This window comes from Mustela putorius, unplaced genomic scaffold, assembly GCF_011764305.1.
Source record: "Mustela putorius furo isolate JIRA1106 unplaced genomic scaffold, ASM1176430v1.1 tig00003869_pilon_pilon_pilon, whole genome shotgun sequence".
Lineage (NCBI taxonomy): Eukaryota > Metazoa > Chordata > Mammalia > Carnivora > Mustelidae > Mustela > Mustela putorius.
The window spans coordinates 7533239-7548634 of NW_025422021.1; the positions used below are offsets into that span (position 1 = coordinate 7533239).

At 42.6% G+C, this 15396-nt stretch overlaps 1 protein-coding gene across 3 annotated transcripts in view; it reads left to right on the top strand.

The window, feature by feature from the left end:
* WIPF1 (WAS/WASL interacting protein family member 1) overlaps window positions 1–15396 on the top strand; it is a 115389-nt gene that overhangs the window by 31308 nt on the left and 68685 nt on the right. Inside the window, exon 2 of one of the 3 annotated variants that reach the window (XM_045066881.1) lies at window positions 247–281. The exons of 1 other annotated variant lie outside the window; for it this stretch is intronic. The gene's annotated coding sequence lies outside the window, so the exon portion shown is untranslated. Of the gene's footprint in view, window positions 1–246; window positions 282–9486; window positions 9605–15396 lie in introns of those variants that run through there. One more of the 3 variants, XM_004774374.3, reaches the window with a different exon arrangement.

The window sequence follows — 15396 nt, forward strand, 5'->3', positions numbered from 1 at the left end:
CTTGTTTGACCTTCAGATGAAGTGGTGGTGCGGGGGGGGGGACTGTCATTTATGGCCCCTGGCATGTGTGAAAACTACATGTTTATAAAGACTGGAATCACACCCATTGGGACAGTCTGGTGACAACCACAGATTCATGTCCCTCCTCTTCGGATTCCCCAGAGGGTCAGGGTTGGTGGGGTGGGTTGCACTCCTGCAGAATGGTAGATAAAAGAAATGGTTGTCACTGTAAAAATTATTTTCTAGGTGTTTCTCCTTCAAGAGTAAAGAGTTGGCTTTAGGTAAGTAAAATACACTGCTCTACAATTGCACAAATGAGAAATGTAATCCCCAGGGGTGTCAGTCCACAGTTTGCATGGTTTGGTTGGGAGTTCCTGGAGTTAGTTAGTTAGTTTCTTTCTTTCTAACAATTTGGATAGTATCAGGCAATTTATCATTGATGACAATGCAGGGCAGAGCACTGGTGGTGTTTATTTGCTTGCTTGCTTGTTTTCATGTTTTGGTAACCTTAAATCCTTGTCTTTAATCAAGAGAGGTGAACTTTTTAAAAGCTGAATGTATGTATTTAGTTGTACATTAATGGCACACTGCTTGTCACAACTTCTCTCCCCCTTATAGAATGCTCCTTGCTTAGGAAAGCTTCATACCTATAAAGTCTAGTTACTAAGAATTTCAGCTTGGTTTGATGAATATTACAGTTATGGTGGTAATTTTTCAATAAAAAGGGAAATACAGTTTGCATTTAAAAAGTCAGCTCATTGGGGGCACCTGGGTGGCTCAGTGGGTTAAGCCTCAGCCTTTGGCTCAGGTCATGATCTCAGGGTCCTGGAATCGAGCCCCACATTAGGCTCTCTGCTCAGCAGGGAGCCTGCTTCCCCCTGTCTCTCTCTCTGACTGCTGCTCTGCCTACTTGTGATCTCTGTCAAATAAATAAATAAAATCTAAAAAAAAGTCAGCTCATTGTAATATACCGTTTACTCCTATTTTGCCTGCAATTCTATTAGTGTTATTAATGATCCACACTGCCCCAAGATTAAAATGCAGTTTATATAAGATGTTAAGTAAACATATTTCGATAAACACCCTTGTGTTATCAAATACAGGCAATTTGAGTGTTTTTGCACATAAATGTGTCTTGGAAGTTAATCAGTGGATACTGTGTTGCTTTTAGTACTGTGAGTAAGTCTATCACTGGGAGATATGTAAGAGTAATTTAATAAATGGCATCTTATTTTATATTAGGTACTTCCCAGAGTACAGCTTTATTTCTAGAAGTTGCTCAAAGGCAAAGAAAAGAGTAGATACCAAAATACAGAAGGTAGTGCTACCTGTTTCAAATGACTGTGAGTAAAGTAATTAATAAAATCTTGGGAGATGTTTATCTTTTGAAAGTTTGCTTCCTTTACAGAATCATGCAATTCAGCCTGTCTGCAGGCACTTTAGAATCCAAATCATAATCCAGAAAATATGTGATAAACACACGTGGTTGAATTTGATGTTGCTCAGCTGGGTGTTACCAACACTCTAATTGTAACCTGAATAAATCTCAAGACTCCGCTTGGACCAGATTCTGCTGGAGTCTCATTCAAAGAAAATATCAGAAAGTCAGAAAGCCTTGAAGAATGATTTATCTTTTTAATGAAGTTTTTCTAAAAGGCATGACTTAAAGATTCTATAGTTCACGCCTCATAAACAGCTTCTCCAACATTCCATGTAGACATCTGTTCCTTTGCCTGCACTCATGGCTGCTCTGAAACCTCTTTGTCTCTCTCATCCACATAGTTTTTCCCTGGCCATGAAACTTGGCTCATTTTTTTAAAATATGGAGATTAAATTCACATTCTGTTTTTCTTCTTATTTTTGATCAGACACAAATACATCCAACTCTTTCAAATTTAGAAGCATGAATGCTACATCATGAGTCCAGGCTCAAAGTAATCATAGAGATTTTCCATTCTGCTTCCTGTGTTGACCATGCCTCTCTAGGATAACGGGATGACCTGTGGCTCTACTACCCCGAATTCTGAATTTTATTTCCTGCCTAGCAGCATTCTCAGAGATAAAACTCATTGCTTGACTCCAACTGCATTCCTTATGAGAAATTCTACTAGAATGCTCTAATAGTAAAATTTCCACTTACCAACAGTAATAGTAGCCACCATTTACACACTGCCCTGGCTAAGCTCTTTGCATGTGGCTTCACATTCAACACGCATTAAATTATCCCCATGTTACATATGAGAAAACTGAGATCCAACAGCATAATTCGCTGTAGCTAGTAAGTAATGCATCTTCAATTTGAACCAGGTGGTTTGATTCCAGCATTCCTTCTTTTATGAGTGACATGAGGTTGTTTACCAGTTCTGCCCTATTGTGTGTGCTCTTAACTGTAGAAGGAAGGGATGCCTCGGAATAGGAAGATTGTGCAAATAGGCAATTAACTGAATGTTCTCTTGGTCCCATGTTGTGTGTGTGTGTGTGTGTGTGTGTGTGTGTGTGTGTAAAACACAGATTCTGATCGGAGCCACAAATCTGTTTAATACCCATTCATGATCTCTTCCAATACCCTTGGTACGTTTCTGAATTATTTGTACTACCTTGTATTCTTCTAGTTTCTATTCAGCCTGAAAGAAAGGAGCAATGAATATGTGAGAGTATCTTGGTTCTCTCCACTACTTCTGGAGTTCTGTATCTACGAGGCTTCTTATAACTCATCCTGGGTGAATAGCAAGGCTTTCTATGTGTCCCTGGCTCGTCTTTTTATGAACAAGGGAATTTGCCAGATCCTTTCAGTGTTTTGATCAACAACAAAGATAAGTGAGGGGTTATTTGAAATTCAACTGCATGATGTTGCAAAGGGCCAGTTTCATTGTTGGCACCAGGCCCTGTATGCCAAAGAAGAATCACTATGCTAGGTAGGGCTCTGGGTTTGAAGACACCTGGCCAGGGGTCTTGATCATTCTGGCTTAGATTACGTTATGGTGGCATAAACAAATATACCAAAGTCAGTGCATCAGTGAGAGAAATTTCTTGACCTTTCATCTTCCTTCAGCTGCTCCAGTGGCTCAGAAACATGAGGCATAGTATCTCTTTGTATGATTGCGAATGAGGAAAGCCTTTAGCATGACATAATGCTCCCCAAACCCCCCACAGTCAGTGTAGAAACAATTGCTCTGGGGTCTGGCTGGACTGTTTGACCTACATTCTGAAGCACTGACTGCTAAGGGCGTTCCTCACCGCAGTTCCTCCCTGAACAACACACATGTGGTGTGCATGGGTTTGAGTTTCTCTCGGAGACAGAACAACAAGGACACAGTTTTGATGGATACTGGAAATGACACTGGACTTGCAGTCATAAGCTTTGGGTTTAAATCCAAGTTCTATCATTTATTTACTTGTTTGAACAAATCCTCGCAACTCTTGGAAATGTGGTCTCCCCTTCTGTGTTATGAAAACAATTAAAAATAATATTTAACTTATAAAATGTTTCTGAACTAAATTAAAAAGTATATGTCTTGTTAAACAAGACATAGAAGAATAAGAGATATAAATTAAAAAAGAGTCAGTACTAAAGAACCTTTATGCACTGAATATTTTAGTACCGAGGTAGATAAAATCTGCTAAAAATACAAATAAATTAATACAAATAAAAATATAAATGTAAATAGATAAAAATTTCAAAGCACCAAGTTTTTCATAATCATAGTGGGAGACTTTAACAAAATAGCTTTCAGAATTTAATCACATAGGCAAAAATACATAGGGACAGAAGAATTTTTTTTTTTTTTTTTTTTTTTGGAGAGCACAAGCGAGTCTATGCAAGTGGGGTGGGGAAGGAACAGAGGGAGATGGGGACAGAATCTTAAGCAGGAGCCATGCCCAGCACAGCCTGACATGAGGCAGGATCTCACAACCTTGAGATTGTAACCCAAGCTGAAATCAAGAGCCAGATACTTAACTCACTGAGCCACCCAGTCACCCCAGGAACAGAAGATTTTAATAACATCATTATCATTATTGATCTAACCCAACTAATAGGAAATACACACAATTGTTTTTTTTTAATTTCCACATCCAGTGGGGTTTTCTTCCTACTCTTTTTTTTGAAATATACACAAATTTTTTAGAGAACATAAACCATTGACAAGAATTGATGAAATACCACACCACAAAGTAACTTTTTAATTAACCAAGAAGTAGATGTACTAGCCACATGTAAAAATAACATAGCATTAAAAATTAACACAAGGTGGTTCCTGCCCCACCTCCATCCAAGCACTTGGAAATTGAAATATAATCCTTTGAACTAATTCTTAGGTCAAAAAGGATATTACCACTGAAACTGCAGACTATTCTATAATTAACAGTAAGAATATGATGCATCAGGGGTGCCTGGGTGGCTTAGTTGGTTAAACGTCCAATTCTTGATCTCAGCTCAGGTCTTAACCTCAAGATCATGAGTTCAAGTCCTGTGTTGGGCTCTCTGCTGGGCATGGAGCCTACTTAAAAAAAAAAAAAAAAGAAAAGAAAAGAAAGAAAGAAGGAAAGAGAAAAAGAATGTGATGCATTTAAATGTGTAAAATAAGATTAAAGGTATACTTAGATGAAAAGTTAAGGGTTTTATTTAAAAGGACTGGAAATCAATTGTAATTTAAGAAGCTAATGAATGAAAAATAAACACAACATAAATGAAAAATAAGCACAACAAAGTAGCAGAAGGCAAAGGGTGAAGGGACATTATTTACCTTTATTAGAAAAAGCCTGAATTTTCTTGGTGCATGGGTGGCTCAGTTGGTTAAACATCCAATTCTTGGTTTCAGCTCAGGTCTCAATCTCATGCATCGTGAGATTGAGCCCCATATTGGGCTGCCCGCTCAGCAGAGAGTCTGCTTGAAGATTCTGTCCTTCTCCCTATGCTTCTCCCCCTACTCGTGCTCTCTCCCATTCTTTCTTTCTCAAATAAATCTTTTTTAAAAAATTCTGAATTTTCTAATAAATTAGACATAAATTAGGTAGGCAGCAGGCAAAAGTACAGGGTTAACAGGAAAGCTGCTGGGATGAGCCTGGGAAGCTGAGTTAATGGGATAGAAGACAACTGTCCCTGCCCTCACTGTCACTTAGGTTTGGTCAAGGTGAAAAACATGTGCAAAAAATAATTAGGGAACAGAATTGTGTTCAGCCAAGTGCCCGTTTATGAGGTATAGCTGGTGCATCTGTCGGCATCAAGAGTAGCCATAGTCCCTGAGTCTCTGGCATCAGCAGCATTTGCATGTTGGCCTCAAACTTATCAAGGTTCTCTGGACAGATTATTTAGCCTCATCTACTTGGCTGGCTTGTCTGTAGAGTGGGGATCTGTAAAGTGGCAGGTGGAAAGGGCTTCATCAATGACTCCCTAAATAAGTCAGTGTAGCATCTCTTCCAGTCTCGTCTGGAGGATCATTGGGGCACTATCAGTATCTTAGTACATCTTACACAGGAGTGGGACAGAAAATAGAATAACCAAGTTGTGCCTACCTAGATGAAAAGATTGGGCATTTCATCTGTGACTTTGTGAAACATGCCCACAGTGAATGCTTGAACAAGTTTCCATCCATTAAAAGAAATAATCTACAAAGCATGATATGCCCCAAGCAGGCGTGGTTCATGGACTGGAGAGAAGATCCTTACCACAGAGAAAGGAATGATCAGTTCTACCCTGCTCGCAGTTGGTTGGCTTCCCAGAGTAGGAAAGGCAGAATCACAGAGTCCTCCTGACCTCTCTGATCAGTAAGCACTGTTACCCCTCATCAACACAAGTGAAGCCTCATTCTCAACACCCTTCAGCATCAGCATTGGGCTCCTCAGGAATGATGATGGGTTCAGAGGACCTTGAAACCATGACATGGTAGACATCAAAGGAGTTAGGGTAAACCCAGAACAAAATAGAAAGAATTGAACACCCTTCCCTCACCATTTGTCTATATTTAGGGCTTGATGAGAGTTTGTGGTTTGAGGTAAAGTAAAAATGTATCCAGGAATAGGTTAAAAAAAAAAAAAAACTTGGGTGTTTTTTTTAATGTCTGTAGATGTTATATATCAAATCACTTTAATCAAAATATTTGTTCAATGGGGGAAAATCAGTGAAAATAGTTAAATGATGTCTGTGGTCCAAACAAGAATTAATTGATGGCTCTACTTCCTCCATTCCCAGGACAACATCAACTGTAAGGTGTACCATCAAATTAATGACAGGGAAGGAGAGGAAAAAAAGACATGATACTAAATGTACACCCTGATTCCGGGAATGTTAAAATATGAAGGAGAAAACCACAACCAACACAAACATGCATTTTGGGATTAAGGAAATGTAAACTTTCACTCAGTTGGCATTTTGGTGTTTTCTTGGTGGTAGAGGCAAAGACTAATGTTATGAAAGCGATTAAAAAAAAAAAGATTTTTAGGGGCACCTGGGTGGCTCTATGGGTTAAAGCCTCTGCCTTCGGCTCAGGTCATGATCCCAGGGTCCTGGGATTGAGCCCCGCATCGGGCTCTCTGCTCAGCAGGGAGCCTGCTTCCCCTCCTCTCTCTGCCTGCCTCTTTGCCTGCTTGTGATCTCTGTCTGTCAAATGAGTAAATAAAAATCTTAAAAAAAAAAAAAGATTTTTACCAATACATGGGGTGGAACTAATGAACACTGAAGGCGAAAAGTGTTTTTCAGGTCCATATATTTATCTTCTTTCATTCACTTGTCAAGACAGAAAAAACAATCATGGGCAATTGGAGACAAACCATAAGTGACTCTTAATCTCACAAAACAAACTGAGGGTTGCTGGGGGAAGGGGGTTTGGGAGAAGGGGGTGGGATTATGGACCTCGGGGAGGGTATGTGCTTTGGTGAGTGCTGTGAAGTGTGTAAACCTGGTGATTCACAGACCTGTACCCCTGGGGATAAAAATATATGTTTATAAAAAATTAAAAATTAAAAAAAAAAAAAAAAGAAAGAAAGGTACGTGACATGATGAGCCCTGAGCATCTTGTAATGCCGGGAAGTAAAGAAGGGCTGAAAAACAGAATTCGAAAAAATATTAATAGGAGTGTGTCGAGGAGCACAAGAATCAAGGGAAAAAGCTCAGGAGTCGAAGGCAGGAACACTTCCATCAACAACATAAACTGAATAGTGTTGAATTGTAACCCAAAGTGTGCACTAGATAGCTCTGAGGCCATAATGATCAGTAAATGACTGAGGAAGTTAATAAATGGGGACAAGGGAAACATCTTTTATGCAGAAGAACTCCAAATGATTTCTATAGATAACTGTGCCCTCGAGATTTTCCTTCCAGAGAAGGAGGAGAAACCTTTAGAGAAAGGAGGAGAAACCAGAAGGAGGAGAAACCTAACGAGTAACCCGTAACTCCAGTCTTACCGTGAGAAAAACCTCAGAGAAATCCCAGTTGTGGGACATTGTACAAAAAAACAGTACTCCTCAAAACTGTCAGGGTCATCCAAAATAAAAGTCTAGGAAACTGTCTCAACCAAGAGGAGCCTAAGGAGACATGATGAGTAAATGTAGCGTGATGCCTGGATGGGATCCTGGAACGGAAAAAGGGCATTAGAGGAAAATACTAAGGACATCTAAATAAACTGTGGACTTCAGTTAATAACACTGTATCGACATTGGTTTGTTAATTGTTACTTACATATCACATATTTAGTACATAAATATAAGATTTTAATAGTTGGGAAGACTGGGTGCCGGTGGGTGGGAACTCTGCTCTCTTCTAGATTTTTCTGTAAATCCATACCTGTTTTAAAAAACAAAGTCTGTTAACATTTTTAACGTGCCAAAACAAAGGGAAACAAAAATCTCACAGGCCAGGTAAGGGAGTTTAAAGGAAAATTCTAAAGCATTTTGTTATAAGACCATTAAAAATTCCACATGGAACGTGGCTTACGTAGGACATACATCACCACGTAGTTGAAGCCTAGAACTGGCAGTTTAACCCAAATTGTGACCCTTCTTAAATGCATTCAGATGGAGTCATTATTATTTCTTGTCTTTGTAGTATTTTGTTTTTCAGAGATAACAAAATTTTACCAGTATTCCTATTTTAACGCGAATGTCATGCTTCTAGCCATCTTGACTTAACTGGCTAGTCTAACTGGACGGTTCTATCAGAATACCAGCCATCAGCTGTCAGGCTGGTGAAACAGTTCTGCATGTTTTCAGAGCCAGAGATGCAGTCATGTGCTGAGACTACAGAGCTCCACTGTTGTCCAGAGTCCTGATCTGAGGACTCCTTTCCTTACTCGGTGCTCTCACGCGGAAAACTTCATGGGGGAATGATAGGGTAGTATTTTCAAGGCTTGGAACAGTGGGGCTGTCTACAATTACCTTTCCAAAAAACAAAAACAATAAAAAAATCCCTTTAAAAGCACTTTTAAGAAAAGAATTAGGCTAGAGTAGCCAAACAGAAACAACTTTGGGGTTTCTGCCCTGAGTCAGGTTGTACAAATTGTGGAATATTCCCGTCCATCCAGGACATGGTTTTACTCCCACACACCACTTCCTCCAGCCACAAATTCCATATGTGTGGGCCTCCAGAGAGCTAGCGGAATGGCGAAAGGAGAGAGGAAGACACTGACCACAGGAACAAGAAAGCTAGGAACAGCACCCTGCCTCAGCTCTTCTCGTCTGCCTGCTGCGGCGGGCACAGAGGGACACAAGGGCACTCCCCTGGTGCTCCTTCAAGGCCAGCATCAAGGCCCCCCACGGCCAGGGCTTGCTCGCATGCCTCCACGAACCCACCAGCATCCCGCAGGGAAACCAAAACCTGGCATATTTTGGACACCATCATGGCAGGGAGGCAAGGGCGTGGTAAGAATGTCTACCAGCTAGTTAGCCAGGGAGGCAGAGCATACAGCGGCTTTGTTTGCTGAACCGAGAACGAGGGCGCACCATCTGACAGCAGGACTGACTAGACTGGAGGTGAACTTGAGCCTGGCCGGGGAAATCCACGATGAGTGGCTCTGGTCACTGCAAGATCTAGAAATGTGAGCTAAGCCCTTGGGTGTGCTTCTCTGTGATGGTGCCCTCCAGAGGAGCCTGGGGACCTCCTGGGCGCAGTGCCATGGCCCAAGCCCGTCTCTCCCGGGCAATCCTGAGAGCGGCAGTGCCGGGGCCTGTCCAGGTGACAGCAGAACACCCAGGGCTGTGCTGGGAGCAACCTGCCCCTTTTCTGCTGCTGCCCCAGCCCCATGATGGGGGACCCAGGGGCTCCAGAGGCCCTGTCTCTCCCTTAGCCCCACACCTGCGGGCTTCCTGGTGCTAGGAATCCGGACATTCTTCCTGCCTTTCTACCAGGTCATCACCTCTTTACCTGTGTCCCGGGAATACCTAAAACAAGCCAGGGGACCCCTTTCGGGTGACAAAGATTCCTTTGGAAGCAGGGTTCCCCCTGTGGGAAGCAAGCAACAAGCCGATCCTATCACATGCTCTGACGGCTTAGAGAGGTGGTCAGAGACAGAGCAGTGAGGAAGTGTAATGTCACATGCGACGTTTACAGGAAACCTGCTAGAAGATTGCAGGGGAACTTGAGAACTTGTCGTTTCAGCGGATGAAAACACAGGTTAGTGCTTTCCTTTTCCCTCTGAAAAATCCTTCAGGGCCGCTCTAAAATACCTAACTGGTTCTTTTTCCTGAAGCTGTCTCTCTTTCTAATGTGAAGAAACTGGCTCTGGCTTGGATGTGAGAGCTGGGGCTTCGCTGGGAACCGTATAGTTAGAGGAACAAACACTGGGCCATTATTGTGAAAATGAAATTCTCAGAATCTCTTGCTTCCCTCTTTGCCTTTTGAAAAACAAACCTTCAGATATTTATGAACTTACTTACTCCATGGAATTCAGCTAAGCCTCCTCTCATGTTTACCTATTAGCCCATATCTGAAACAGGGCAAATCAGCTTGTGTTCGCGGGGCATTCAAAGGGCAGTAGAAAACACTGAAATATTGTGTGAAAACACGCTGCAAGTGTGGACGCAAACGTTTGTTGTTTTTACATACTTTTCATCTGATAAAACGAATCTTTTGGCTTGTATTTCCTCTTAAAGTAATTTCTCATGTTTTTATAAATTCTTAGTTCCCTTTTGTATTTTTTCTCCCTTCTTCCTTCCCCTTTTCCCCTTCCCTTCTTCTACTAACATAAAGCAGGAGTAGAGAAAAGGGGTACGGAGCAGCTTGAATGTGAGATGAGGAAGTCCCCCACCCGCACCCTGGCGTAGGCCAACCACTGTGGGGGCCCCCGGGCTCCAGCAGTACAGGGCCTGAAGACGCCATGCGGTGCGGCCCTCACTCGAGCCTTGGCTCTTCGGTCTGTGCTTCCTGTGTGAAGGGAAATTGGAAGAGTCTAGAGCAGAACCAGAGGAATGGTTCAAGGGTTGGAAATTAGAGCCCAGAAACAGCTAAATAAATGCTCCAAGGTTACTCATCCTCTGGCCAGCGAGGGACAGTCTGATAAAGAACTTCAAGTGAATAAAAGGCTTTTCACACAATGGCCTGCTACTTTCAGACGTGTATGGAAAAAGGAGAAGGTCTCAGATCTGAGTTTAGCAGGGTGGGGGTGGGATGGGGGCGCACTACATTCCTGGACCATTATCAAGCCCTGGGACAGGTAGCCAGAGAGCTGGTTGAATGTCTTTCAAAACACACTCGATTTCTTCTGTGGCCATGTTCCGGTGTTGTTCAAGGTGGTGGGGGGAGGTGGAGAGGTGGAGACTGGGGGCTTCTCCTTCCTTCTCGTTGTGCCCACCCAGTGTTCACCAAGGTGTCTGCATTGAGCAAATGACAAAGGGATCAGGGGCCAGTGGGCTCACGTGTTGTTTATATCCCAGCAAGGCAAAATAACCAGGGCAGTGATGAAAGAGAAGAATCATTGTTGATTAGATCGTCAGATGGCCGCATTTTTTTCCATTTTTTACAACCACGTTGTGCAAGAAGATGGAGGGGAAGCTGACAGAGTAAGGATGGCTTCCAAGTGGGAAATCTCAGCCCAAGTGGTTTCAGAAGCCCTGCACTGGGAGAGGCAGTGGCATTTCCATAAGGGGTAGCGGCAGAGGAGAGGTTGGCCTCTCTTGGTGTTTGGAGCCCTTGGCACAGATCACTGCATGGAGTAACACACACGCACACACACACACACACACACACACAGCAGGGCACATGGCACCAGGCGCGCCCCTGACACCAGGAAGAGGCTCCCAACTTCATGGTGGCTGGCCATCCCTAGAAGGAGCTCTCCTTTTGGTTTTGTTTTGCTTTTTTAGTTGGTCATAGAGCTTTGTTGTTCAGGGAGTTTTGTAATCTGCATCGTAGAGAAGGGCTTTTTAGTCTGTTAGAATACTTTCCAGATGGACCCAATGTCTCTTTATTAATGCAGCTTTCCAAAAGCTGTTTCCATTTATTCTGGGGGCATCTGTTCTCTCTCTAGCCATTTCTCACCCCCTTCTCCAGCTTTCTGCCTTCTCTGTGGTCCTTTGTGTTTGAGATACAAGAGAAGGTTTATAAAGTGTCCTTATTTTTTGGTGCCTCTGGGCCCTAAACCTGGAAGTATATTCTGGAAAACAAAGGACATGGGATGGCACAGGGTGGTCGATCACGATGGATGGTGGAGGGCACCTCAGATATTAATGTAGCTTGTGCTTTTTAGACAGGAATCACTGCCAAGTTGCAGTGAGCTCAGTTTGAAGGTCAAGAGCAGAAAGAGATAAGCAGTCACCTTTTCTCTGGAGAGAACATTGTGAATTTTAGGGGGAAGGGGACTGTGTGGGCATGTTACTGAACTCTCTAAGTAAGAGGAAGGAGGCTGACTTTGCTAAGTCCTCTTCCTGGACCCTGACATAAAGGCGGGCCTCCTGTCCCCAGAATCCCAGAATCCCAGCCAACACTTCAGAGCGGCATCCACAGATCATGGGGTTGTCTGGGCTTCAGAAGGATGCAGTGGGGAGATATACAAAACACGCATGCTAGTAGGGGGGAAAAAAAATGAAACTTTGATGAGTGCAGCTTTTGCAGTTGGATTCATCACTGGTCATCTTCTTGGGTTGTCATCACCAAGTCTGGGGGCCCAGCTCTCTAGGCTTCTCAGACAGATGTTTCTGGACCCGTGGGATGTCTTAAGAGTTGTCATCACCATCTTAATGGGAAATACTGGGAAGCACAGGTTGTCATTTTTTACATTGCATTAAAATAGACATAACATAAAATTTGCCGTCTTAACCTCTGAGTGCGTAGGTAGTTCAGTAGTTGGGAGCTCTGTACCCATTAGACAACTCCTCCCACCCCCGCCCCTGGAAACCACCATTCTACTCTCTGTTCCTGAGTTCGGCTACTCTAAGTTCCTCAGATAAGTGGAGTCATACAGTATCTGTCTTCTTGTGACTGCTTTATTTCACTTAGTATCATGCCCTCAAGGTTCCCCCATGTTGTAGCAGGTGTCAGAATTTCCTTCCTTTTGGAGACTAATATTCTATTACATGGCTAGACCACATTTTCTTTATCCATGCATCTGTAGATGGCCTTTGGGTTGCTTCCATCTCTGGCTGTTGTGAATCATGCTGCTGTGAATTAGATCTGCAGATATCCCTTTGAGACCCTGCTTTCAGTTTTTTTGCATGCATCCCCCAAAGGATATGGGGGAACCAGATGGTAATTCTGTTTTAAATTTTCTGATGAACTGCCATCCCATTTTCCCTAGCAGCTACACCGTTTTACAGTCCCACCAACAGTGCTCGAAGGTTCTATTTTCTCTCCACCCTCGCCAGTACTTGTTCTTTTCTGATTTGTTTTTTCATAGCAGCCGTCCTAGTGGGTCTAAGATGTTATCTCATAGTTTTGATTTGTATTTCTCTAACAGTGAGTGATGGTGAGCATCTTTTTAGATGCTTGTTGACCATTTGTATATGTTCTTTGGGGAAATGTTTGTTCAGGTCCATTGTCCATTTTCTTAATGAGGTTATTTGGTTCTTGTTGTTGAATTTTAGGAATTCTTTATATATTATAGCTATCAGAGAACCATAGATTTTTAAAGTATGTGCGGGTTTTAGGGTCCACATCATCTGCTATGAGCCAGTTGCCTCCTGTCATGTACCCCCTTGGAAAAGACCATGAGTTTCAATAATATGATTTTTTTTTTCAGCAATAGGATTTTTATCTTGACTCTGAAATACTTCATGAAATCTCAGTCACTTTCACTTGACAAGAAGTTCAGTTTTTAAGAGCTGACAAGGGAGAAGGCAAGGAAGAGAAAGGGAAGAGAAGAAATAGCATGAGGTAGTGCTGTTTATTCCTTCCAAGATTTGTACTTTTTAGCTACACAATCTTCAGGAAAAAGGCTTCTCCTCAACTCTGATGACTAAAACCAGACTTCATATGGGAATAAACACCCTTTCTGAGGTTCATCCAGTAACCGTGTCTTCCCCTACCACCCTCCTTCCAAACCCACAGACTGGACGATACCTCAGATTAGAAGTTCATTACCATTTTCCTTCACGAATGCGTCCAACAAAATGTTTTCTTTTTCTTCTGAGTACTGAGGACCCAGAGAGGACGTGAGCCATTGTGCTGGAAAAGGAGCAAGAGCAGTAAGACTATTCTGCTGTTTGTTTAGATTAGAGATTTTCTGGAAGGAAATGCTGGGGAAGAGGTGAGGGAGAGCCTGACATAGTGCTCTGTGGTTCTTCTTTGCCTGGAATTGTTGTCTTCTAAATAAAACCTCATTAATGCTCACGTGTACTCGGACACTTCCCAGGAAGCGATTGCCCTGTGTGTGTTTGATGGAACTTTCACTCTGCCTTGTTTTTTTTTTTTTAAGGTTTTTATTTATTTATTTATTTGAGAGAGTGCGTGCACATGCGTGTAGGGAGGAAGAGTGTAGGGGGGAGAAAGGGAGGAGGAGACAATCTCAAGCATATTCCACCTAAGTGCAGAGTGGGGGGGGGAGTGGGGGGGCTCGATCTCATGACCCCAAGGTCATGACCTGAGCCGAAACCAAGAGTCAGTCACTCAACGGACTAAGCTACCCAGGCACCCCTCATTCTGCCCTTTCAATTTCCTTCCATTTTCTGTATCAGTTAGAAGGTTGGTGCCGTTTCCCCCAAAAAGCCTCTTAGGGTTCCTTCTCCACCCAAAAGGCATTTAGACAAGAAAATGACAAGAGCGGTTGCGTTTATTTGTTCGTTTATGAAAGGACAGAGAAGGCTTTTCCTCAAAAACAGTAAACTGGGAAAAGATGAGTCCTTGAATGGAACCTGATATGGGGCACACTTGAAGAGGCTTCCTGACCTCCATGGCTATGTCAGTTCCACTCGGAGGAATTCCTCCATTACTAACACTGTAATTTCTCAATACTAATTAGAAGTTACTGCTTTGACAGTAACTAGCTAGATGCTTACCAGAGTCTGGTCTGTTTTGATACTTTCTGGTATGAATTAGGCTTCCTTTCTACTCTTGTTTGTGTCTGGATTTTAATAATATGTCATATTTTAAGCTTTCCCATTGTATTTTGTAATCCTAGTGTGGCTTAAAAACAAAGAGGTGTTTTTTTTTTTTTTTGTAGGAGGATTCATGTTTGTATACACATGTGCATGAAAACATACATACATACATATATATATATATGTATATATTTTTTAATAGGGTCAAAATTCTTTAGGGCATATATTTTCTTAACTTAAAGTCATTCATTAGATGATATCCCAGCTACAATTCTCTGGACTATGTAGCTAACTCTAGGCTAGGAGGTTCTACGTCTATTATACCTATAGTTTCATTTGGACGGTTTGCTAATGAAATACTACTCTTTCAGTAAATCACTGATTTATTTCATGGGGATTTCTGTGATTCCCAGGCCAGCTGTAAAAAGATTTGGTCTTCTTCAAAGACTTTTAAGACCTGTAGCAGGATCCTGCTAAGTCCTAAACACTGGGCGTGGGAGCAGCATAGGGCCACTCAGTCTCTTACCCACTTGCTGTACGGAGGGCCGCACGGGGCACTGTTCAAGGAGGGGAATCGTGTTCAAGTCCACCTTCTCAGTGCAATGTGGCTCCTTAGGAAAGTCCAGTTCCAGAAGTCGTTTCACTTAATGAACATTCTTGATGAACTGCCGCCAGGACTTCGCCAGAACCTCTTCCAAAACCAATGTGTGTTCACTCTTTCTCTCCTTCTCTCTGCATTTCCTCTCCTTCTGCTCTTCCCTCTTCTGCCAGTCCTCGCCCATCGCCCTGTGAGATGTCAGGGCCGCCGCTCACCTGCATGGACAGTAGGCTGCTGCCTTCAGCCCTGTCTTTCAGCTTTTTGGTTTCTTCCCCCGAGCAGTCAAAACAGGGGCAAATCAATGAACACAGCTCCCAGAATAAAAATGTTAGGTTTTT